We start from the raw sequence: 27,543 nt of genomic DNA on the forward strand, positions 1-27,543 counted from the left end.
TCTTGCTAGGGTCCAGTTGAGACATAGCTTCTTTTGCAAAAAGGCCGACTGGGTGGTTAGAAAAACTAGCAAAGTAAAAATTTAGAAATTCTCTGCAAAACACTCATCTAGCTCCCCACCTCTACCTTTTTCTGTGCTTAGGCCACAGGCGGCCAGGAGATAGGGATCCATGAGCCACTCAAACCTAGGGATGTAGCTATTTGGGATGATCTCCTTCTCAGATCCCCCTTTTACCGTCTTTATTTCGACTTTAAATAGCCCATGCGTCAAAATCTGATCCCAGCCTTCATCAGACACAGGCGAGAGAATTGCTTTTTGACCCAAAAGATAAGGGTTCTGGTTCCAAGAGTTGAACTTTTTATCCTGGATGGTATTAGGAGAAGAGATGATGTAGAACTTATTCCTCCAAACTTTCCACTTATTCTCCTTCCCCAGAGTCATCATGTAACCTTTGTTACAAGATAAAGTGTACCAACCGGGTCCAGATGACTTGGGAGCTTTACTAAGGTAATGCATATGGGAGAATGCCTAAAATCTAGACTCTACTCCCTGCATCCTACAGGCGGACACAAATCCTAAAATATTGACCCAAGAATTGGGCGCTAGCTGACAAACCCCCAGGCGGTACCCATCAAGGATCTCCTCGACGGCCGGATCTAGTGGGAACCGAAGGCCCGCTGTAGACACCCAAATGTGTCTCCCAAAAAAACCAAACCCAGTGATGAATATCCTTCACATTTCTTGATTATCGAACAAGGTAAAATGTGAAAAGTCTAGTGGCGTGGTTTTTATTAAAATATCTCTCTTTCTGTTTTTGAAAATATTCCTTTTCGTACCCTCTTTAAGAAAAATGTCCAATCCAGTTTATTTTGGTCCATGATAAGGGTTTAATAATAGTGTATTTAGATTGGGCTTGAAAAGACCTTTCCAACGATATATTATAAGCCCAATTCCGATGAATAATGAGGAAGTTATGGCCAAAATACTAAACTGAGCCTAAACCGGATTTTACCTACGACCCAATGATCATGTGGAGGGTCCAAAGGTTTAATCCTATTCCTAAACTAATTAGGATTAATTAGAAGATTCTATGAGTTTCTAAAAGATCTTAATTATCCTTTTTGAAAAGATAAAATCAAAGAATTTGAAATTGAATAAAACTTTCCTTTTTAAAGTCCTAATTCTATTCGAATTTAAAGATGTTTAAAGACAGTCAGATATTATTTTTGTGAATCATAATTTTTATCCAAATCTTAAATGGTTGGATAGATATTGAAATTATCTTTCCAATGATATATTATAATATTAATTCCGAGCTATAACGAAAAAGATATGAAAGGAATACGAAACTCTATCTAAAACTGGCACCCTTTCACTATTTCGGCCATATCTTTTTATCTAAAAAAGATTTTAATCTGATTCAAATTGGGTTGGAAATTATACTTTAAGAGCTTTCCAAAGATATATTATATGACTTATTTGGACTTCTAGATCAAAAGATATGATAAAAACAATATCCGTAAAAAACTGTTCCAGCGTCAAACGACAGGTATGTCGCCTGGCGCTAATATTTGTCGCCTGGCGCTAATACCTATCGTCTGACGCTAACTCCTGTCGTCTGGCGCTAACTCCTGTTGTTCGCGACAGGAGGTTTTTATTCCGAATGGGACTCGATTTCTTTCCGATCGGTTTCCGGACTATTTTTCTATAAATAGGGTCCTTGGCCTGCGTTTTCAAATCATTCACAACAATCATCTTTCTCTATTCTCTCTCTAAAAAAGCTGGAAGCTCTCCTTCTCTCTCTATTCTTTTTCTAAACCTTCCCTTTTACAAAATTCCACATACATTAGCTCTAGACACACCTAGCCAAGTTCGTGGTTGCCTTCGCCCTAGACGTGAAAGGTTGATAATTTATGAGGGTTTGGTCCCAAACCTTATTATAATTCTTTGATTAGATTTACTGTTTTAATATTTTTCCTTGAAGTTACTAACGTGTGTATTTTGTTATTAGAAAGAGGTACGAGGCATCGAAGTAACTAATTTAATTGCTTTATTGCTCTTTTGATATAGAAATAATGCTTAGAGTATTTTGTTGATTCCTAGTATCATGTTAGGATGTTTTATTGCTTCCTAGTATCAAGTTTAGGGTTAACTAAAATTTCTAATATCATGTATGTTTTTATGATGCTACCTATTTCTTTCCTAATAGCATGTTAGTGTCATGTTAGGGCTAATTGATCTTTATTGTTTAGTGACATACTAGGGTTTGTTATTAATCTTGTTAGTATCATGCCTAGGATCTTGCTAATATTATTATGCTTTGAGATTGAGATTATTATTATGATGATAATGATTGTTATTATGTTGCTTGATATATATTATTGTTGTTATTGCTTGATCACGCCCTCTCTTGCAGGTTTAAAGGGAAATTGTACTTGTAATCACGCTTAATAAGATAATTAATAATCTTGTTTAGCTAATATGATTATAATTCAAGTGATCACCAATAATAGATTTGTTTGTGCATTAATTCAACCAACATAGATTAAACAGGTTTAGGGTTAATCTATTGATTGTATGTTAGTCAGAAAGCGCACATGAATACGAGAAGAATAAAGTAGAGCCCTATCTAGGGCAGGTTCAATCTCTTTTAGGTTGGATTTGTACCTTCACCCCGAACTTCCAGGCATGGTTCCAGACCTATTGGAGTTAACGATCTCCTAGATCGTTAAGGGGTGTAACCTTCACCCTGTGAACGGTTTACAAGTTCCTAAAACTTGTTGGCGACTCTTTTACTCTATCTCCCTTCCCTTTGGACGCCACCATGCTTAAATGATCACAGTGGGGCTCAAGTGTGGGATGCTTGAAATATTCCCTACACCCGCCTGTATTGTGGCCGCATAACATCCAAAATAAGAATCCCCATAGCTTTGGTCAGGCGGCCAGACGACTATGTCGTCATGGGCTGGGACGTTTATTTTATACCAGCCCCCATCACATAGGTGTCCCTGATCTCTTCTAAGTTTTTCCGCATGAGCCTTTGGGTTGCAGCGGAAATGTAAGTAAAGTATGGGATGTACCGCTCTTGAAAAGAGGAAGAAGTCTCCTCCTAGCCTCGTTCGACGGAGGCGGCCTTCCCCTCAGATTCCTCTTCGACAGCCTCAGGCGGCCTATCTTCGCTCTTAGAGGCACCTGAGACAGCATCCGACTGGGACGACCCCTGTTCGGAGCCGAATGTCTCTTCGCTAGACTCATTTTCTGACTCATCCAAGATGGAGTCATCCGGCGTAGTTGGGATGCCAGACGGATGATAGGAGACTTCATTCCTAGGCACCCTAATAGGACTCTCGTCCTCTTCATCATTGGATGCTTGAGCTGTCCTCTTAATTCTGGCCATAGTGTCCTACACAGACACAGACACGGTCGGATTTGGGGACGAGTGCAGATTGGGGCAGGCGGCACCCCTAGTCCTAGATTCAGCCGTCCCATGTGACCAGCTGACAGCTAACCAAAGTCGTGCCGTGTGTGTTTGTGATACCATTTATAAAAAGGGAAAGACAAACACAGATGGAAAAGCGAAATATAAAGAGAGAGAAAGAGTAGATGGTTACCTCGTGAAGGTACTGTTGAAAGTTGCTTGAGCCGACTGAGTCAGACGGATGAAAGCAAGCGGCAGGAGGAAAGTTCTTTTGAAAAGTCAAAGATTCTCTCAGATTCTCTCAATAGTTTTTTCGTGAATATGCGAAAAATGAGGGGCAATGATAATATTTATAGAGGGTGAATCCAGGGGCAACCCTGTAATTTTCCTAGATGGGTGAACAGTAAAACTGACCACCCAATGCATGTGTGACAAATGTCACAGATGCCCCGTGGCAAGCCACGTCACTTCTGTGAGGGACAAATGTTTTGGGTAAAATTATCCAAGACACGTGGCCCTATCATAAGATGACACATGTCAGCCTCCGGGAGGCCCAAATGGATCTCTCACCTAATGACACGTGTCGCGCCAATCAAAAGGGAGAAAAGGCTGCCTTTCTAGCCCAAATCCCGAGAAAGGCATATTACGGCGCAGCCCACCAAATTAGGTCAGGATGACCTAAAAAAGGGTAATTTTTCCAATGACCCTATAAATAGGGAGATATTCCCCCATTTATGGGGCAGATACATTTATTACAACAACCCTACATTCTCTTACATCAAAGAAAACACCTGATCTCGGAATCCGAGAAGATCTCACTCTACTTTTCCGCACCTTTTCATATTCTCCAACACGTTCTAACTCGATCGTCGGAGGCGGAGCTCCAACCACCCGGAGTCTCCGTTATTTTGCAGGTGCAGGCGCCACCAGACCAGTCTTCGAGTTGTAACTCTCCCGAGGGACAAAAACACCCAAAACAAAAGTAATGTATCTGGTTCAAATATAGGTAGATTTTTATCTCCTTATATTTTCACTTTAAGATATTTGTGAAGAAATTAGTCCAGAAACAATAACATTAGATGTTGAACAGTAAAAGAAATTAATTAATGCATGTCTCAATAGAGCACTTTGCACTGGCATTAAGGCCATTCTCAGAATTCTAAACATAGTTTTGTCGTCTGTATTATCTATGAATCATGGTAATTTTCTCCAATTAACCCCTGTAATTTGCATAGTCTTAAAATCTTGTTATAAACAAATAATTTGTGTTATTAGGTAAAACTAGGGAAATTTTTGTTTGTCTGGTGAAAAGGCTAATGCTTCAGCTGAAAAACCTTCGGATTTAGAGAAGCAGAAAGATCACCAGTTTCTTGCTTTACAACCGCGTCAAAGTTTACTCCTATATTCCAGAAATAGCTAATCTTCCCAATGGGGTTACTTTGTTGCAAGTTTGTGAGAACAAATGGGTTGCTGTTAGCCTGGATTTCCCAAATGAGAAAGGCAACTAATGAAGTAATGATTAATTTATACTGCGTAACTTATATTTTTATCTGGAAATCAGTTAGATTCTTAAATAACTTTTCTTTAACATACATTTGATTGAAAAAAGACATTGAGACTTGTTTGTAACTTATAATGAAGGACTAGGTGTGAACCTTATTTTCTATGATGTAGTTTTCTACTATTTCATATCATTATTTTCAATCATCTGTGATTAGTTGTCTCTAATTGTCACCTTAATTTGAGGTGATGAGAGTATTATTCTGACTAAGAAAATATGAATAGTATGTTTGTTAGGAAACAAGATGGTCCTCCAAGCCCAGCTCGTGCAATATTCTAGGTAATCTTGAATGCACAAGCATTATACTAGTTTAAGGACAGTTAAATTTTATTCATCAATTTCTAATTGTTACTAATATGAAAAATACTCTATGGCAGTTTACTTTTTACTTGCCAATTTTCAAGTTATGGTGATGGATTGATGAAGTGAGAGTTCGATAGGTGTGCTTTCAACAAATTTTACTTTGACGAATCAATGATTCATGAATTTGCATATTTACACATAAACTATGTTAAGGTATTATTTATATAGTTTAGCTTTTTATATCAAGTAACCTATTATGGTTCTAATATTATAATTTGTATATATTGTCTTTGTAGACACCTGATTGTGTCTCCCCAAAAACCAAACCCAGTGATGAATATCTTTCGCCTCATTGATTATCGAACGAGGTGAAATGTGAAAAGTCTTGTGATGTGGTCGTAAAAATACTTCTTTCTATTATCGAAAATATTTCTTTTTATACTCTATTTATGGAAAATGTCTAGTTCATTTTAGTTTGGTCCATAATAAGGGTCCAATAATAGTGTAATTGAATTAGGCTCGAAAAGAGTTTTCCAACGATATATTATAACCCCAATTCTGATGAATAATGAGGAAGTTCTGGCCAAAATACTGAATTGGGTTTGAAATGAGTTTAATATACGGCCCAATGATCAAGTGGAGGGCCCATTAATTATCATTCCTAAGGTCATTAGGATTGATTTTAATTTTCTAGAATAGTCTAGAAGGTTATTTTAAATTCTAGTGGAATTAGGATTAATAATTATATCTTTTAGAAAATAAAGAATTTAATTTTTAATAAAACCAAGTGTTTTAAAAGATTAAATCTGATTTTAAAAGATAAGTACGGACTTTAATTAATCTAATTTAGTTAGATTAAGGGTTCCGTACAGATTTTAGATAACACATTCTCCATCGCGAAACGACAGGACCCGTCGCGTCGCGATGGAGCCATCGCGTCGTGATGGAGCTGTCACGCTGCGATGGACCCTGTCGCACCGCCATGGGAGCTGTTTTACTCCGAATCGAATTCGATCTTTTTCTGATCGTTTCGAGACTATTTTCTCTATAAATAGGGTCTTTATTCCCCTTTTTCAAAATCACCAACAATCAACAATCATCTAATTCTTTCTCTTCTCTCTCTTGAGCAATAGCTTATTCTTTCTCCCTCTTTCTAAGCCTAGCCTTTTTACAAACACAATACCGCATTCACGAGACTTAGACACCTAGCCAAGTTCGAAGTTGCCTTCGCCCTAGACGTGAGAGGTTGATAATTTCTGAGGGTTTGGTCCCTAATCCTATTTCAATTATTTAAATTAATTGTTTGATTTAATATTTTCCTTGAAGTTACTGACGTGTGTATTGTTTTGATAGGAAGAGATACGAGGCAACAAAGTAAGTTGTTTTATTGCTATATTTTTATAGAAAGCATGTTTAAATTATATTTATTCCTAGTATCATGTTAGGATGTTATTTATTGCTTTCTAGTACCATGTTTAGGTTGCTTCCTATTTCTTCTATCATGTTAGTATCATGTTAGGGATAAAGCTTTGATCTTTAATGTTTACTGACATGCTAGGATTTGTTATTAATCATGTTAGTATCATGCCTAGGATCTTGCTAATATTATTAAGCTTTGTTGAGATTGAGATTAGGATGATGATGATTTGTTGTATTAATTATTATTATGTTGCTTGATATATTGTTATTGCTTGATCACACTCTCTCTTGCAAGATTAAAGGAAATTTGTATTTGAAATCACGCTTAATAAGATAATTAATAATTTTATTTAGGCTAATGTGATTTTAATTCAAGTGATCGCCAATAATAGTTTTATTTGTGCATAAATATTCAACCAACATAGATTAAACAGGTTTAGGATTAATATATTGATTGTATGTTAGTCAGAAAGGGCACATGAATATGAGAAGAATAAATTAGAGGCCTATTTTTAGGGCAGGTTCAATCTCTTTTAGGTAGGATTTGTACCTTCATCCCCGAATATCCAGTCATGGTTCCAGACCACTATGGAGTTAGCGATCTCATGGATCGTGAAGGGGTGTAACCTTTACCCCGTGAATGGTTTACAAATTCCTAAAACTTGTTGGTGACTCTTTTGCTCATATTTAGGTTGCAAACTCATTGCATCATGTCGTGCTTATTTGACTATTTGTGCATTTTTTTGCTTGTGCATAATCTATGTGTGTTTACACTAACCGTTTGTTTGACTTGTGTATAAGTCTAAATAAACTAACCAATAACTAAAGGACTTTTCTTAATTAATTTATTAATTAATTTGAGCTAATAAATATGTCTAAAATTGAGTCATAGTTCCTTTGTGTCAACCCGCATTTTTATTCCCGTATACTGCACAAGCGTTAACTTGTGTTGATCATAACCGGATTTGTAGAAATAAATACGAGTCTTACAAACTATAGATCTGTAGCCCCGTGTTTTATCTTTCAATTGGCGTTGGTTTCGTCCAATTAGGAGTCACAGATAAAAAGTTATGACTGAAATACTACAGCCTGTCTAGTTTAATGCACATACATGAGGTCTTAACTTAGTCTATGTTTGAGTCTAGTCACATGGTCATGACACGAGTCTTGAACATATCACTTTCACTCACTAGTCTTAGCACACACTTTGTACATACTTTTTCACACCATGACCATGTCTTAGGTTCATACATGAGTCGTTTTTTCCGTCATTTGAGTTGAGGGTCCACTCTATTCCTAATTTTTTCATATCTCTCCATCTATATCATCTTTCCACTCTCTATGCATATCACTCCCCACATTTTTCCATGATCTCTTCCCATCTATTGCATGTTGAATTGAGTTTGAGTCAAAAAATTAATAATAAACATCCATGACTTCCCTTTTCACAGCACTTGGTCAAGGAGAGAATGGTGTTTAATCAAGGACAACATTTTCATTCAAATATTACTATTTGATAAACCAATTCGACAAAAGAGAAAAGCTAAGAAGAAAATGGAAACTCAGGAAGAAGTCACTGAACTTAGGTAAAACCTTGCTAGTTTAACTGAGATGACGAAGACTATTGCTCTTCAAGTCAATGACCCTGCGAAACAACAACAGATGGAGCGAATGGAAGAAAGCTTAAGTAAGCTCTCCAATGACTATAAGTTCCAGGGGATTAGCTCCCAAGGGGTCTCAATGGACAAGGAACTTCTTCCACAAAAGTTCAATGCCAATGACATCCCTAAGTTTAAGCCAACAAATAACCCTTACTTCCATTTGAGAGCTTTCGAAACTATAATGAATATTAAAAGAATTGACAGGAAAGATTTCCACTCATTGTTCTCATTATCTTTAGAAACTGTTTGTCAACAATGGTTTTTCTCCCTAGACAAAGAGAATATCTCTTCTTGGGACTCTATGACAAGCGCTTTCATTGATAGATACAAGTGCAACATCCAAGTTGAAACTGACCATAGGGAGCTTGAGATGTTAAAACAAAAGGAAAACGAAGGATTTACTTCCTTCTTCAACAAGTGGAGGGAAACTTCTGCTAAGATGGTAGAAGTTCCTACTGAAAAGGAATCTGTGAGGATGTTCATCAAGAACCTCCAGGACAAGTACCAAAGGCACCTGAAATATCAATGCAATTTAAACACTTTCAAAGCTGTCTATGACATAGGTATTGATATTGAAGACGATCTTGCAAAACAGAAAGCTACTAACAATAGTAACAACAGTGGTTGGAAAGGAAAGAAGAACGACAATCCTTTTTCTTCCGAAAACACCTACTCTAATAACAATGTTAGTACCTTTGACCTTAACAATGTCTTAGCCATGGATAAACAAGGACCTAAAAAGAAACCCAAAAGAGAATTCACACCTATCGGAATGACCTATGATGTTGCTTTCGATCGACTCTATGATCGAGGATTAATCAAACCTATTGGTCCTACTGAAGATCCAACGCCAGAAAAGCGATCTTCAAGATGGAATCCCAACTCTTATTGCAAGTACCATCGAGGAAATGGTCATACCACGGATAAATGTTACAAATTTCAAAATCTCATTCAAGATCTCATAGATGCAAACAAGATTCCGTTGCCTCCAGCTGGCAAGAAGACCGGGTGATGATAAAGCAAAAGACACAAGACGAGCTTCAACGACAACATTTCGTGACTTCTTTTTTTCTTTTTCCCTTCCCTAATAATTCTAGCATAGGCACCTTTTGTCTTCCTTATATTTATTCCATAAGTTTTTCTTTTTCCTTTAATAAAATGAGCATTTCTTTTCTTGCATATGATCATCGCATTGCATTCCAAAAAAAAAAAAAAATCCACGCTGGACTAAGCACAAGGTATATTAATGATTTGAGGCACCCTTGTAGCCATATCATATTACCTTCACCTTTTTGAATATACAATCCGTTCTTGATACACCACTTTGAGCCTCGTCTAATGATAAATCTTTCTTTCTTCAACCCACATCTACCTAACCTTGGGATGGGATGGTGTGCAATTTGTATAATTTTCAAAAAGACAAAAGCTTGAGTGATTTTACCTAGATCTCAAAATTTCAAAAATTCAAAAAAAAGAAAAAAAAACAATATAAAAGTGTGCAAAAGGGCAAGTGTTCCAATGTCTTTGATATGAACATATCTTTGATAAGAACACGTCTCAGATTGCGTCTCTTATCGAGTGCTTGGTACCGTGCCTGAGAAACATGAATTCCAAGTGAGTGATAGACCGCATGATCGGGATTGCCCATACTTATCAAAAATAAAATAATAAAGTACAAAAGCAAAAAAGAGAGAGTAAAATATAAATAAAAAAGAGTTTAAAAGGGAGAAGCCTCAAGCATACGAATACAAAGATTCAAATGCAAGGTTGCACACCTTGGGGGCTTATCTAGGGTCTTGAGCCTTTATCCCCTTCTTCTTCGACCTTTAGCCTAACCGCGTTACAACCCTTAAAAGACCTCTTTGAGGTATACACGCACTTGTGTGAGGTTCAACTAGAGCTACGTTCGGCATGATTCCTAACGGATACTTAGGCAACCTCACATTGGGGGTGCTGCCGTAATAAAATGCATTTACATACATATTTACATTCATAAATGATCATATCAAGGGATCTCCAATGTTCATCCCTATACATTTAAAGCTAGACTTGGGGGCTTGATCCCTACATCATTAGCCTATCCAGCCTAAGAGTCACCATTATTTAACTCTTCTTAAAATATCTTTTCCACACACTTAGCCTTTGCAGCCTAACTTTAGTGTCACTTTCACACACATCACAGATACATGACCAAATAATGCTTCCCTTTAGGAACCCTTTGTCATGAAATCTTAACACAACGTTGAAGCATGCCTTGTCATATCAAAATCACTCATCATTTGTAATCATCATTGCATCGCAAAGTATGAAGTGCTTAGCCTCCGTGCCTAAGTTACCTAAACACTTTCATCATCAAGTCAACAATTGAGATAGCCTAGGATGTTATAATCCTTGCACCATGAGATATAACATCAGCACATACATTTGACTAAACTCATTCAACATGCGCTCTCAAACACTTCACTTCTTCTTTTCACGTGTTTCTTTTTCAGGAGAAAGTCGGTACCCTGAAAATGACGGAAAATTTTTGTTTTTCTGCATTTTCGAGTCGCACGAGCACAATCACAATATAATGCGCACACGAGTCATGTACACATTGAGTCATGTCGTGTCATCACATCGAGTCAAGCAAAAAACATTAAGTCTTACACAATGAGTCAAGTAACACCAAACCTTGAGTCAACCTTAAGTAAATCAACTATCGAGGTCCTTTGGCAAAATTTGATCTGTTTTGCAGGGCTTAAGAGCATCTTCTTCAAACGACAATTTTTCTGAGATTTGATTGTCACCTTTGGCAATGTTTTCAAGCGTTGGTTGTTGTACTCCTTCTCTATTTGGCATGTTTTTCCAAGTTCGGATTGTCATACATTCATCAAATCTTCGACAATTTTTCCAATATTGGATTGTCATCTCAAACTGGCAATGTTTCCAAGCATGGATTGTCGTGCTCCTTCTCCGTTTGGCAAATTTTTCCAAAGTTCGGATTGTCATCAACTCCTTGGCAATTTTTCCGAGATTGGATTGTCATACACCAAGTCCCCTATGGCAAAATTTCCCAAAGGATTATCATAGGTCTTTATTCAACTTAATATTTCGGCAAAGGTTCCTCAAACGTGGATTGTCATTCATTTCAATAGTGGCAAATTTTCCTAAAGTGGATTGTCGATCGACTCTTTTTTGCGAATGTTCCAAGGCGCGGATTGTCAATTGTGGCAATATTCTCTTAAAAGGATTGTCACATAGCATTGGCAAATTTCTGAGATGGATTGCTTTCAAGAGTTATTTTCCAAGGCGTGGATTTTTGATCGTAACAAAGTTCTTATGACAAACTGTTACGCAGCATTGGCAACTTTTCCTAAAATTAGATTTTGGCAAATTTTTCGAGATGCGGATTATCGTTTCATCGTAGCAACATTTCCTAGGACGGATTGTTACGCGGCATTGACAACTTTCCCTAAATCGGATTATCGCTCATCATTCAAGAGTTGTGTTGGCAATTGTTCCTAAAGAAAAAGAGGATTGTCACCACCCTTGAAGCATGCATACAAACGAAGCATTAGCAAACTGAGGATCAATAAGCGATGGTCTTCGATAATCTTCCCTAGGAAGATTGTCACAACAAAACTGAAGGTGGCTACAAGCAGAGGCCTTCGACGATGTCCCGAAGTATAGAGGAGATTGTCTATAGCGGCGAGGTACTGCCGTGGCAAGGTACTGCCACAACTCTAGAGATGACGAGGTACAGTCACCTTCGACGATGTTCCCAAGGCACTGTGGAGGATTGTCACAAACAAATGAAGATAGCGAGGCACTGTTACCTTCAGATGGTGTTCACGAGGCACTGTGGAGGTCGTCACCAGCATGTAATAAACAAATCGGTTACCCCAGAGACGTGTGCTCGGCAGTGCAAGATACGTGTTTCTTAAACTCTTTAATCTGTTTTAACTAACGCTAGTTTGCAGGTATCGGCGTTACAAGAATGATTTAGGATCGCAGAACATTTGGAATCATTCTCCGTCCCTATAGCTACTTTGACTTTTGTTTTCGAAACTTAGGTTTCTCCAAACTCAGTCAAAGTGGGGGCTTCTGTAGACATTTGATTGTGTCTCCCCAAAAACCAAACCCGGTGATGAATATCTTTCACGTCATTGATTATCGAACGAGGTGAAATGTGAAAAGTCTTGTGATGTGGTCGTAAAAATACTTCTTTTTATTTTCGAAAATATTTCTTTTTGTACTCTATTTATGGAAAATGTCCAGTCTAGTTTAGTTTTGTCCATAACAAGGATCCAATAATAGTGTATTTGGCTTGGGCTCGAAAAGAGCTTTCCAACGATATATTATAAGCTGAATTCCGATGAATAATGAAGAAGTTATGGCCAAAATACTAAATTGGGTTTGAAATGAGTTTTATATACGGCCCAATGATCAAGTAGAGGGCCCATTAATTATCATTCCTAAAGTCATTAGGATTGATTTTAATTTCTAGAATAATCTAGAAGGTTATTTTAAATTCTAGTGGAATTAGGATTAATAATTATATCTTTTAGAAAATAAAGAATTTAATTTGGAATAAAACAAGTGTTTTAAAAGATTAAATCTGATTTTAAAAGATAAGTACGGACTTTAATTAATCTAATTTAGTTAGATTAAGGGTTCCGTAAGATTTTAGATAACGCGTTCTCCATCGCGAAACGACAAGACCCGTCGCATCGCGATGAAGCTGTCTGTCGCGATGGAGCCATCGCGTCGTGATGGAGCTGTCGCGCCGTGATGGGAGCAGTTTTACTCCGAATCGAATTCGATCTTTTTCTGATCGTTTTGGGACTAATTTCTCTATAAATAGGGTCTTTATTCCCCTTTTTCAAAATCACTAACAATCAACAATCATCTAATTCTTTCTCTTCTCTCTCTTGAGCAATAGCTTATTCTTTCTCCCTCTTTCTAAGCCTAGCCTTTTTACAAACACAATACTGCATTCACGAGACTTAGACACACCTAGCCAAGTTCGAAGTTTCCTTCGCCCTAGACGTGAGAGGTTGATAATTTCTGAGGGTTTGGTCCCAAATCCCTATTTCAAATATTTAAATTAATTGTTTGATTTAATATTTTCCTTGAAGTTACTGACGTGTGTATTGTTTTGATAGAAAGAGATACGAGACAACAAAGTAAGTTGTTTTAATGCGATATTTTTATAGAAAGCATGCTTAAATTATATTGATTCCTAGTATCATGTTAGGATATTATTTATTGCTTTCTAGTATCTTGTTTAGGTTGCTTCCTATTTCTTCTATCATGTTAGTTTCATGTTAGGGATAAAGCTTTGATATTTAATGTTTACTGACATGCTAGGATTTGTTATTAATCATGTTAGTATCATGCCTAGGATCTTGCTAATATTATTAAGCTTTGTTGAGATTGAGATTAGGATGATGATGATTTGTTGTATTAATTATTATTATGTTGCTTGATATATTGTTATTGCTTGATCACGCCCTCTCTTGCAAGATCAAAGGAAATTTGTATTTGAAATCATGCTTAATAAGATAATTAATAATTTTATTTAGGCTAATTTGATTTTAATTCAAGTGATCGCCAATAATAGTTTTATTTGTACATTAATATTCAACCAACATAGATTAAATAGGTTTAGGATTAATATATTGATTGTATGTTAGTCAGAAAGCGCACATGAATATGAGAAGAATAAAGTAGAGGCCTATTTTTAGGGCAGGTTCAATCTCTTTTAGATTGGATTTGTACCTTCATCCCCGACTATCCATTCATGGTTCCAGACCACTATGGAGTTAGCGATCTCATGGATCGTGAAGGGGTGTAACCTTCACCCTGTGAACGGTTTACAAGTTCCTAAAACTTGTTGGTGACTCTTTTGCTCTAGCTTCCTTCCCTTTGGACGCCACCATGTGTAAGTGTATGACCACAGTGGGGCTCAAGTGTGGGATGCTTGAAATATTTCCTACAGCATCTATTGAGGTGATGATGTAAAGACAAGATTTGAAATGGATGGATTTGTTTGTTGTCAAATTATTTATTTTAGGATTATAATTTAGATTTTGGCAATCAAAATCTATACTACTCTATTGCATACCTATTTGGAGGGTTTAGATTTTGAAGGTTGATTTCTAATACGGGGTGTTAATAGTCTACATAAATCTTTATTTTTTTCATATTGTTTTGCTCAATTTCCGGAGCTGATTTCTTATTATTAAACAACTATAATTATTACACCATCCTATTAATGTCACCTCAACGAAATACGTTAAATATTTTTGCTGGTTAGTACTTATGTTGTAGTTATTGTGCTGATATATTGGATGATACACATGTTACACACTTGCAATATTTTAAGGAACTAGAGATGGGGAGAGGGAGGGATCATATAAGAAAACTAAGACAATTATCTTAGGGGAGAGAGAGACCACTTAAGAAAAATAACTTAAGAAAATTAGAACAATTAGTTTAGGAAAATAATAATTAAAATGCTTAGAGGGAGAGAGATAACACTTAAGAAAATCAGAGCAATTAGCTTAAGAAAGTGCAACGGCTTAAAATAAAGAATTACTAAATGTGTCAATGTGTGTGTGAGGGAGACCATTTAAGAAAATTCAGGCAATCATATTAGGAAAATGCAATTAGCTTAGGAAAAAGCTTATTATAATGCTACAAAGACATCCGAAAAAAATGCTACAAAGAGAGACTACTTAATAAAGATTACTTAAGAAATCAGGGTATTTAACTTAAGAAACTCAGGAGAGACATAACGAGAAGAAATACACTTAAGAAAATCATGATAGATAGCTTACGAGAGAGAGATAGCATTGAAGAAAGATTACTAAAGAAAATTAGGTCAATTAGCTTGGGGGGAAGAGCACTTAAGAAATATCATTTAAGAAAATTAGGGAAATTAGCTTAGGAGAAAGAAAAAAAGACAACTTAAGAAAGATCACTTAAGAAAGCCATGGAAAATAACTTAGGAAAACACAATAAACATAGGAAAATACTTACTAAAATACAATGAAACTAGAGAGAGAGAGAGAGAGAGAGAGAGAGAGAGAGAGAGAAAGATCACTTAAGAAAATTAAGGAAATTAGCTTAGGAAGAGACTTACTGAAATGTTGTATAGAGAGAACACTTAAGAAATCAGAGCAATTAAGTTAGGAAATCGCAATTAGCTTAGGAAAAGGCTTATTAAAATGTTGAACCATTTAATATAATTACGTTTGCTTAAGGTTATTTCTTATGAAAGATCACTTGAGACAGAGACCGCTTACGAAAGATCAATTGAAAAAAGAGAGAGAGAGTTAGAGAGAGATAGGGAGATCGCTTACGAAAGATCATTTGAGAGATGCCACTTAAGAAAGATCGCTTAACAAAAACAGAGAGATCACTTAAAAAAGATCATCTCTTAAGAAAACCAGAGAAATTAGCTTAGGAAAAAGATACTAAATGAAAGAGAGAGAGAGAGACCACTCAAGAAGAAAGAAAGATAACTTAAGAAGAAATATGTCTTTAAAAAGGTCACTTAAGAAGAAATATCAATTAAGAAAGATCACTTAAGAAGAAAGGTCACTTAAGCAAAGAAAGATCACTTAAGAAAATCAATTGACCACTTAAGAAAATCAGGGAAAACAAAGGCAACTATTTTAGGATAGGGAGAGAGTAAGAGAGAGAATCTTAAGAAGATCACTTAAAAAGAAAGATCACTTGAGAAAATCAAGAAACCACTTAAGAAAGATCATTTAAGAAAATAAGGGCAATTAGCTTAGAAGAGAGAATAAAGACCAATTAAGAAAGATCAAGACAATTAGCTTAGAAGAGAGAGAAATACCACTTACAAAAGATCACCAAAAATATCAGGCATATTAGCTTAAAAAATAGGCTTACTAGAATGCGCACGAGGAAGAGATAGAGACTACTTCTGAAAGATCACTTAAGAAAATCAAGACAATTAGCTTAGGAAAAAGAGACCACTTAAAAAAGATCCCTTAAGAAAATCAGGTCAATTAGTATAGGGGGGGGAGAGAGAGAGAGAGAGAGAGAGATCACTTAAGAAAAATGAGGACAATTAGCTTTGGAGAGAAAAAACCATTTAAGAAAAAGAAAAAAAAAACAAAAGGGCAATCAACTTAAAAAAGCACAATTAGCTTAGGAAAAGGTTTACTAAAATGCTTAAGAAAACACAATTAACTTAAAAAAAAACACAATTTCCTTATAATAAGGGGCAAGCTAACATGAATTGACTTTATAATATCAACAAAATCATAAAAACAATTTGGATATAATTATAATATCTGCAAAAAAAAAAAAAAAAAAAAAAAAAAAAAAAAAAAAAACATTAATACTTTTAATACTCCCTAAATGCTAGAGTGAAATCACTTAAGAACGATCACTGAAGAAGAAAGATCACTTAAGTAAAGAAATATTGCTTTAGAAGAAGGATCACTTTAAAAAAAAAAAAAAAAGAACACATAAGAAAATCAAGAGACCATAAAGACCACATAAGAAAATCAGGACAATTAAGGAAATTAGCTTAGGAGAGAGAGAGACCACTTAAGAGATATCACTAAAGTAAGTTAGGGCAATTAGCTTAAGAAAACTCTTTTTACCTAGGAAAAAGGCTTATTAAGAGAGAGAGAGAGAGAGAGAGCACACAACAAATATCACTTAAGAAAAACATGACAAATAGCTTAAGAGATTGAAAAAAAAAAGAGCCCACTTTATAAAATCGGGTGAATTGGCTTGAGGGATAGAAAGACCAATTAAGAAAGATAACATTATAAAAAAAAATTAAAAAAAAAAAGGCAATTAGCTTAGAAAAGAAAGAGAGAGACCACTTAAGAAAGATTATTTAAAAAAATCAGGGCAATTAGCTTACAAAAACACAATTAGTTTAAGAAAATGCTTACTAGAGAGAGAGAGAGAGAGAGAGAGAGAGAGACCACTTAAGAAATTCAAAGTAATTATCTTAGGAAAACACTTACTAAAATGCTTGAGCATTTAGGCTAATTACGTTTTCTAAAGCTAATCTCTGAAGAAAAATCACTTGAGAGATAGGGGGAGAAAGAGAGAGAGAGATAGATCACATACAAAAGATCTCTTAAGAAGGAGAGTGATCACTATCATTTGAGAGAGACAACTTAAGAAAAATCACATAACAAAGAGAGAGACCACTTAAAAAATATCACTTAGGATAAAAAAGAGAAATTAACTTTGAAAAAAGAGTTACTAGAATGATATAAAGAAAGAGAGACCACTTTAAAAAGATCACATAAGAATAAAAATCACTCAAGAAAAAGAAAATCACTCGAGAAGAAAGATCACTAAAGAAAAGAAAGATCACTTAAGAAAAATCACTTAAGAAAAGTCACTTAAGAAGAAATACCAATAAAGAAAATCAGGGCAATTAGCTTAGGAGAGAAATTAGGAAAATTAGATTAAGAAAGGGAGGGAAATAAAGAGTGAGTGAGAGAGAACACTTAAAAAATATCACCTAAGAAATTTAGGGAAATTAGTTTAGGAAAAAGGCTTACAAAAATGCAAGAGAGAATATGAGACAACACAAGAAAGATCACTTGAGAAAATCATGGCAATTATCTTAAGAGAGAAAAAGAGTGGGTGGTCACTCATGAATAATTAATTATGAAAGTAGGATCAATTAGATGTGTAGGGATGAAAGAAAAATTAAGAAATATCACATAAAAAAAATAAAAAAAATAAATAAATAAATAAATAAAAAATATTCAAGCCAATTAACTTAAAATAGAAAGAGAAGGATCACTTAAGAAAATTAGGGCAATAAGTTTAGGAAAATACAATTAGCTTAGGAAAAAGCTTACTAAAATGAGAGAGAGAGAGAGAGAGAGAGAGAGAGAGAGAGAGAGAGAGAGAGAGAGAGAGAGAGAGAGTGAGCACTTAAAGATGACGGGTAATTAGAAATAGGGAGAAAAAGACCACTTAAGAAAAATAGCGCAATTGACTTAGAAAATTAAACTAAAGGGTACACAACAACAATGAGGGAAGAAGAGATAAGAATTTTTTTAAGACAAGTGATAGAAAAATAAGGGGAAAGCTAACATGAATTGACTTTATTATTAACATTAATTTGTTTAACAAAACAGTGAATTGTGTTAAGGAAAATTTTATTTTGTATTAGCAAAAAATCAAACTTAGCATGCTTTAGGTTACTTCTTTCTAATATGATGATATAGGTTATTTGTTTTTGATATGATGTTTTTTATGAAATCACTCAGTTAAATCAGACCTAAAGTTTTTAAAGAATTGTTATTTGAACAACACATCAAATCATTGAAAATCTAGCAAAAATGGTAAATTTAAATTACTTTTAATAATTTAAATGCATACATAGTTTAAACCCTTCTCAAAGAATAATTGGAGAAGCCCCTATTCTTTTCTAGGCTTCAATGCTTCCCTATTACATTGGCTGTAATAATTTAAATTCATACAAAATTTAGACATTTCACAAACATAATAAACATGTAACAATACCATTGTACACATAATTTACGGACAATTATCACCGGGGAGCGCGTGCGAAGCGCACGGGGCCACAACTAGTATACTGAAAAAGAAAAGAGAATGTAATTTGAATCGGCTGAATTCTGCTGCTGCAGTATTGCATGTTTCAAGAATGAAGTTATGAACAGACCATAAAAGCTAAGAACACAAGACCAAGTCGTTCTTAAATTCATGACTGTACTTCTAAACAAAAGAATGGTGAGAAAGAATTTAACAAACAGCTAGATACAATGTGCAAGCAAAACTAGAATCTATCCTCCTACTCAAGCAGAATCAAAGAGCAAGCAGGTAAAGAAGTTGAAACTAAAGATAGTTACCACCCTTAAAGTTACAAGACAGAAGGACAATCGGACTAATTACAGCACAACAGAACACCTCACACTACACAAAACTGAGAAATATAACCTCCCACCATCAACTCTTCAAGAAATTTCCAATGATAACACCTGTGCAAAACCTGCATCAACAAAGAAAAAAGAGAGCTCAATCAGAAGCTCAGGCAAAATCAAAATACTTAATACATTAATCCAAATAATTGGCCTTTCGCTTCATCAGAGAGCATCAAGGTGACATACTTCCAATCAGATTCATCTAATTTCAAAATTACAGACACCAAGCACATATTAAAAAATTCCCCCCATTCCACTGTATTAGTCATAACCAAAATTACATAAATTCGAAAACATCCAACACTGGTTTTTCTTAATCAATTTCTTACATACAACACAAATGGTTGGTTACACAAATAAAATAGTACATTCTAAAGTGTGAGTATCAAACAGACCAGCAATGTGGGATGCATTGTAGTAAAGGACAATCAAGGTGGAACAAGAGAATTGAGTACTTTAAAAGGGCGAAAACCCTAACGACCAGAGCATGACTTCAAAAAATATACTAGTTAAAAATTTGACTTGTCCATACCAACTATGATAATGAATTCAAAAGAAAGACTACATTGATTCGGTAGAGATGTATAATTTCAAATGTTGAAGATAGTTGCACTTGCAACATATTAACACAGTTCCTTGAACATGATTACTGATATGTAACCTATTATTTAGGGATTGGGGGGAGTAAGAATTATCTTGATTTCAAAATTGATTGAGAATATTCAACAAAAGAAAAGACATGCATGGTTTCATTTATCTTAGGAAAATTTGTCAATTCCTACCGCGTATTAGTGTCATTTTGAAAATTACTACCGCGAATTAAAAAACTTGTGGCTTACTACCGCAAAAAAATTTAAATTTTTATTTTACTATAAGGCTCGACTTTAAGCCAATTATGACATCACTTTAGACCCTTAACTCATGTTTAACCCCTGGTTAAGCTTTTAAACGTCCTAAACAAAATTAGAAAAATAAAATCCTTCTAACCCATGGTTATCCCCCTATAACTAACTTGACTAGACCCCCCTTTCCTTTCTTTCTCCCTCTTCACCATTTGTAAAATCCCTCCAAGTTTGTTGCTCTAAATTCATACTAATTCTTCCCATCTATAATCTAATTAATCCAAGTAAACATTTAATTCGTTTAATTTCCTTTTCAAAAATTAATCTTTTACAATTTTCGATTTTAGGGTTTTATGAATTTTAGGGATTTTGCAATTTAGAATTTTTGGATTGCAATTATGGTTGATTAACAAAGGGGTTTTATATTTTTCTTTGAATTAAACTATCAAATAAGCATAATATGTAATTTGATTTGGTTTTTTTCTACTTATTTATTTTATAATGTGACAGGAAGATGTTTAGGGGGACAACCGGACAAGGTCGGTCGATGGGTTGGAAATGCAAGTGTGGGTTGAAGGCTTCAATTATGAAGTCTTGGAGAGTCTTCTTCAATGGAGTTTGAAGTCTAAGTGTAGAAGAGAAAGAAAATAGGTTGGGTTAGAGGGATTTTATTTTTATTATTTTAGTGTGTAAAAACTTAACCAGGGGTTATCGTGAGTGAAGGGGTCTAAAGTGACGTCATAATTGGCTAGAGCTTGGAATAAAATAAAAAATTTTAAAACTTTTTGCGGTAGTAAGTCACAGGTTTTTTAATACGTGGTAGTAATTTCAAAATGACATCAATACGCCGTAGTAATTAGCAAATTTTCATTTATCTTATTACTATTTATACGTTCATAGGAATTCAACACATACTTACCCAACTATTGGCAATTTGGCAGTCCAGCAAAAATAAACCCAACCACACATATATACAAAAATAATCTCCACTATCAAATTTGTTAACAAAGTGTATAAATGAAGCTGGCAATGGACAGGGAAAGAATAACTGTAAGTTCTTTAGCCTCTAAGACTTTTGGTTCATTACAATATTCATTCTTCATGTTCAACAAGGTCTGACCTCTTTTTCTGGGGTACTGTATTTGCTGGAAATTTCAATATCAGTTTTATCCAATGCATTTTTGTTCTAATTAGTTTTTGTTGGATCACCAATAGTTGTGTTTATCTACATTTAAAATTTCAAATGTGGTGAAAAGATCAAAAAATCAATCTATATCAAATTTCTGACCATACCTTTCTCAAGTCAGGAATCGCTATGCCTTCTTATTTGTTAGAATCTGGAATATCCGTAGACCTCTACTGAACGCTTCATTAAATAAGATTCTTGTTTGCATTGACTGGAAACCAGGCATCCAAGAGAGAAATGCAAGGGGAGTCATAACAATCACACCAAACATGATGTCATACAGACGAGCCATGGCCATAATAACCCTCCAAAGAACAGTTTTCCGTATAAATCCTCGAAGCACGAGGGCAATAGAAATAATACCCCAGCCAGTTGGAATAAATGCCAAGAAACTTGTAAACAGGTCAACAATTTCCAGACTAGTGAACTTCAGCAACACCACTATCACAAGAATAATCAAGACAATAACCAGGAACTGGATGAGACGGTAGTAGATATGATCTTTAGCGGAATATTTATATCGAGCATATGATGTTAGAACAAAGACTCCAATAGCAGCAAAGACATAGATCCATGACAGCAAATAAACAAGAATACTTTTACTTCCAGCAGCAATACCCAGCTGATATACAATCCCAAACTGGAAAAAGAAGAATCGGAGATCCAGTATCACCTCCAGAAGTTTCCCCCATAAACCAGTTGTTCTCAGATGATCCTGCTCCTCATTCCACCAAGCCTCCCAGCTCTGCTCAGACTTCACAAAAACTCCACCGCTATACCAGACCCAGTTCATGAAATCACTAAAGTCATTCACAGTTTTTAACCAGTCAAAACCAGAAGGATTGAACAGAAAGGGAGCCAGTAACCATGATATCACCAAGAACCAACTTGAGATGGTCAGAGCAATGTACACAAATGTGCCTTTTGCTGCAGGGCTGAATCCAGCATACACTGTGAGTATCAGCCCCAGTTCAATTGCTTTCACAAAATGGCTGCGGGAATACAGTCGGTAATTTTCAGCAAAACTCTTGTGCTGCACAACAAAGCCACGTCCAGTAGCGCGATATTTGGCACCTCCATGTAAAATTGTCCTGCCGAAGTAGTGGGTACGGGTACCCATTGAGAATGTGAAGAAAACAGATGAAAGTTGTAGCTGCATGGTAATGAAGTCCCATATAGAATTGAGGAATCCAAGTTCTAGAGAATTTTCAACAATCATCGGAAGAGCCGTAAACAGACCTATCTGGATGATGAACTGCTGATTTAATATCGTGCCAAGTGCTGCATTGCTATTAGTAGAGTCCGCTTCAATAGAAGCCTCAATCCCACTTAGAGCCAAGTATAGGCGGCCCCACAAAAATGCATAAACGGTCAGAACTACCATCATTGTATTGAAAAAGAAACCAACTGTAGTGTAGAAGAAGGACAGCATCCTGAAAAAGTCCAACCTATGACCCAAACGATATACATCTCTGCTGAGAACCTGCTCACCATTTCCACTGGCCACTTTAGCCTCAAACATTGATATCTGGTTTAGGCCGACATCCCTTCCCTTGCCTACCTGAATGTATTCATGGTGAGTGACATTACCACCTCGTAGTGTGCAATTGAAGCCAGCAAATATATCCTCACTGATATTAATGACTCTGGATGCCTTACTAACTCCTCCACGTGTCAAGAACCAAAACCTATCAAAGACATCAGGATGACCATAATGCATTCTAACTTTCAAAGGATTGGCAAGAACACGTTGGCCCAAGGTCACAAAGCTCATTTCCTGGGCTGACATGAACCGAGCAATAGAAGAAACACCACTAGTGAATATGTGTTCACGGACACCTAAAATTGTTGGCTTGCGAATACCATGCTTATACCTGAATTCTTCCAACAAATTCCGCATCTTGAGAGTCTCCTCGAAATAATTATCTTGATTCATATCAATTGTCTGAATAGCATTCCCACGAGTAAAAATAATGGAGCTGTTCTGATTTTCTGGCTTGCCTTCTCCAAGCTTGATAGGACCAGGCAACTTGATTCGGTAGATTTCCACTTCCTGCTCTAGCTGCTGATCATACTTAACAAGAACAGAGTAGTAATCTTTGCCAACCCTTCCTGTGGGAACTTCGTCAACATAAGCAACACGAAGGGCTTCATTGTGCTTTAATAATTGCAGTATTTCCTCAGCCTGGGGCTTCTTCTCTGCCTTCTGTGTACCATATATCTGGCACGCAATCACGTAGGTAAATTTCATTAAAGCAGTTCCATACTCATGACCTTTGTACAGTTCACTGATAGAACTACTGGCTCGACTCAGACTCCCCCAACTTCTCAATGATGATAACCTTGCAGAGCCAAAACCACCCAAACCACTGCTCTGTCTCGCAGTAGCAAGCTCAAGTGCCCCCTCCTTAATGTCCATCTCAGATGCCGAATCCAGGAAAGCTAACATCTTAAGGGCACGATAATAATACATCATCCCCCTAACAGTGCGAGAAAGGGTCTGACCTCTGTAGGACGCCCAAAGTCTAAGGTCTCTAAGCTTACAGTCCCAACCTTCTTTATCATCTGTCAGACCCTCTCGATGCATACGCTCCATGAAATTCTCCCACTCATCCTTATATATAGTCTGCAAGTAAAATAGGGTAGAAATTCCATCTTCATTCTCCTTTTGCAGCTGTTCCTTACTGTACATGACCTCTTCACTGTAGTACGGTGTCAGAACACTAAAAGACAGCATTTTTTCCACCTGTGGGGCATGAGGCATATTCATGAAGAGGGAATTGCTGAAGAAGGCAATCCTCCGTCTCGCCTCAAGATTCTTCGGGACATTGTGCATAGAGTCTTTGGAGGTAAGAATGATGTTCAAACGTCGGAGCTGCCTGTAAAAGGATTCATTATCCTCACCGGGCAACTCAATGGCATCCTCAAAAAGCAGGCTCTTTCCAGAAGCAGATCGAGGAGCCAAACCGTCCTCCCTCAGGCGTTCGGTAGGTCTCTGATCTAGATAAAAGTCCCTTATAGCTGTCTCATAAAGGGCCTGCAATGCATCCACCACCTTGCTGAGATCAACCTTCTTAGGTTGGATCAGCATCTTCACAAGAACACTAAGTTTCTCGTGGATTTTTCGAAGAGCATTCAAATCATATGTCTTGGTGAATTTCTCAATCTCAATAGCCTGATCAATTTCTTGAAACAAGACCATAATGATAGAATGTTCTTCAGTACCTTTTTTAACAATTGCAAGCAGCAAATACCTTATAGCGTCGTATGCTTCTATCACAGCACACCGGCGGTACTCATTCTTGCATATCTTATGCCAAAGCCACCTATCAGGTGCATCAACCAGCTCTTTTGCCTGACCAAGTGCCAGAAGCAGCTCATTGCAAAGAAGTATACAAGGCCAACGAATGACCCTAACATTCCAAGTATTCTGAGGGAGCTCCAGCAACTCAACTTCTTTATCACTTATGATGTCCTCTTCTCTGAAAATACTAATCACTTCATTCCATACCCAAGCAAACTTATTTGCCTCCACCTGACTAGACTCAAGTTTTTTGTAAGGGCGGCCAAACCCATACCTGAGCTTCAACCGATGGATTGCATCCTTAAATTTGTTTTTAATCCCACTTGAATTCAGCAGCTGCTCCCCAGGCATGAGATTGAATTGAATTGCACTAGCAAAGAACTGAAACCTCAACCTTAATTGCTGCATGTTTCGGATCTCACCCAGGTGAGAAAACAATCCCACTGCCGCACCAACAAAGGATGAGTAGATAGAATACCATATCTGCAAGTCCATCAGGTAAATCAAAACAACAGGAAGCCACAAAAGCCCAACTGCAAATCGATTACTGCCACGGAAGAACTCATACCACTCATATTCAACATCCTTAAGATTCACCAGGATACGTGTCGGTTTAATCATAGGCCTGATCTGAAGGAAATAACTAAACACAAACTTGGAAGCAAGCACCAAAATCCAAAACAAGGTATACTTGATATTATCTGCAAGACCTTCTCTCAGTCCACGACCCACAAATATCCTGGTCTGAAACCACCAAGTAAACATATAAAATATCTTCCAATTTGTCTCCTCCACAAAATTCCGAACCCAGGGTATAATAAACAGAACCAAAGCCAAAACCTCAGGAAGTACAAAAACCGCGACAGCCAGCAGAAAATTAATGATCTGCCTTTCAGCAGCACCAGACCATCCCCTATTATTGTTCCTCTGCGTCCATATCTTTGCATAAAAAGTCCCAAAGACAATCGCCCACACAGCAGAAGTAACACACTTCAATAACATCCTAACTCCAACCATCAAAGTCTCCCTCGAAACCAATCGATACTGCATTCCAATATCAAGAAGGGACTGTAGAAACCTCATCACACTCCATGTCAAGAACACAGTCAAACACTTTACTTGAACTTCCCTATGACTCAATGAAGACCATGGGTACCCTCTACCATTAACCTCCTGCTCCCAAGCAACAATAATCGCCGCTTGCAAGAACAACACCAGCATCACCCACAAACGATCGAAACTACGATACAGATTCCAAAACGAGCGTTGCTCGACAAACCCCGTTTTACCCACATGTCTCTTCCTCCCTTGAACCACAAAGAAAGTACTTGACTCATCAATTGGCCACTTCAACTTATCAAAACACCTCCTACTCCAAAAATACTCATTAATATCATCATAATTTCGCCACGCACTATGAGGGTTCGTCCCATTCCCACTACTCTCAACCTCTTTACTAATCGAATTATAAATGGGTTTCACAATTTGATCCAAAAAAGCATTTTCCCCAGTAATTTGAGGTATATAAGGTCTCCCAGTATTCTCATCAATATAATCCTCCAATATCTTGTTCAATTCCAATGCCATATGATGAAAAATATAACACAAACATTCAGGAACAAATCTCAAATTAGCAGACTCACCCCAAATAAGCAAATACAAAGCAACATACAACAATTCCCGCCGTAAATCATCATCTCGGCGACGATTCTCCACGATCCAGATGCTGGACCTCCGACCAAGATACCCGCACCAAAGGGTATAATTCTTCAAAATCTTACGGCGGAAGCGGCGGAGAACAGCATGGTCGAGGCAGTCGATGTTGTCGGGGGGAGGTTGAAGGCGCATTTGAGAGTTGGCCAAGTGAAGCACGAGGTGTTCCCTTTGGTTGCGGATGTTGTCGGACTGGAAGCCGAAGAAGAAGCCGAGCCAATCGAGGAGGTCGTAATGTGGGTCCCATTGGATGTAAGGTGGTTTGCGGAGGTCGCCGGTGGTTCGAAGAGCGGACTGTGCGGCGCGAACTTCGGGGTACCGGAGAGATGGGTGGTCGGCTAAGAGGTCGTGGATTGGGATGATGTTGTAAGGGGGACGACGCGATGATGACGTCATCGCATCGGAAATAAGAAGAACGAGGAGGGTTTATTAGTTTAGAGAGAGATGGAATTTTTGAAAATTATCAAGTATATTTACAAATAAGGTGACCAGGTTGCAGATGTAGATCCAGCAAGCATACAGTTGCTTGGCAGTGTTCAAAATTGTTTATAAGTATTTATTATTTTTATTCTATGGTCAAACAGGACAGGTTTAAATTTTGAATATAATGCTCTCTCCGTTTTTAAATACTTGCTCTATTTTTTCATGTACGGTGTTTTAAGAGAAATTGAACAAAATAATAAAATAGGGAGGTAGTGGGGTGGGTGGAAAAATAAAAAATTGTAAAAAGCAAAAGTAGTGGACAGAATTGGAGGAGAGGGAATATAAAATTTATAAAATCTATCTATAATCTATACTAAAACAATCGCTGACATCATCCTTTTTTCAAATTGTACACGTGTTAGTTTCTTCAATTTTTTCCCGCCTAATTTTTTTTTTTTTTCTCTTCCAATTTTCATTACTTTTTTAATTTTTTTTATTTATTTTTTAATTTTGAAAAGTTAATATTAACTACAACATACTTTTATACAATACATTATCTTAAGTTAAATTCTCTCCAAAAAAAAAATTGTTACACATAGATAATCTTAAAGAAAGCAAATATTAACCATGTATTTTATGTGATTAGTCCTTCTAATTACAAAGTCCACTAAATTTTGTTGTACACATAAATTTTCTTTTGATTATATTATTTTAATTTTTGCAGTTTTGTTTATGTTAATACAAAGATTTTACATATTTTGAGTGAT

The 27,543-nt window shown here is 36.4% G+C and overlaps 1 non-coding gene and 1 pseudogene across 2 annotated transcripts; both read right to left on the minus strand.

Moving 5' to 3' along the window:
* Positions 1–19,021: 19,021 nt before the first annotated feature.
* On the minus strand, positions 19,022–26,846 carry LOC145574727 (callose synthase 12 pseudogene; annotated as a pseudogene). Its single transcript, XR_014098160.1, has 2 exons — positions 21,444–26,846; positions 19,022–19,376 (listed from the first exon to the last, which is right to left on the minus strand). The product of XR_014098160.1 is annotated as a callose synthase 12 pseudogene (transcript).
* On the minus strand, positions 23,743–23,823 carry LOC145577286 (small nucleolar RNA J33). Its single transcript, XR_014098735.1, has one exon. It is a non-coding gene; the product is annotated as a small nucleolar RNA J33 (small nucleolar RNA).
* Positions 26,847–27,543: the final 697 nt, after the last annotated feature.

The sequence above is a fragment of the Chenopodium album genome, chromosome 13 (genome assembly GCF_948465745.1).
Source record: "Chenopodium album chromosome 13, dcCheAlbu1.1, whole genome shotgun sequence".
Taxonomy (NCBI): domain Eukaryota; kingdom Viridiplantae; phylum Streptophyta; class Magnoliopsida; order Caryophyllales; family Amaranthaceae; genus Chenopodium; species Chenopodium album.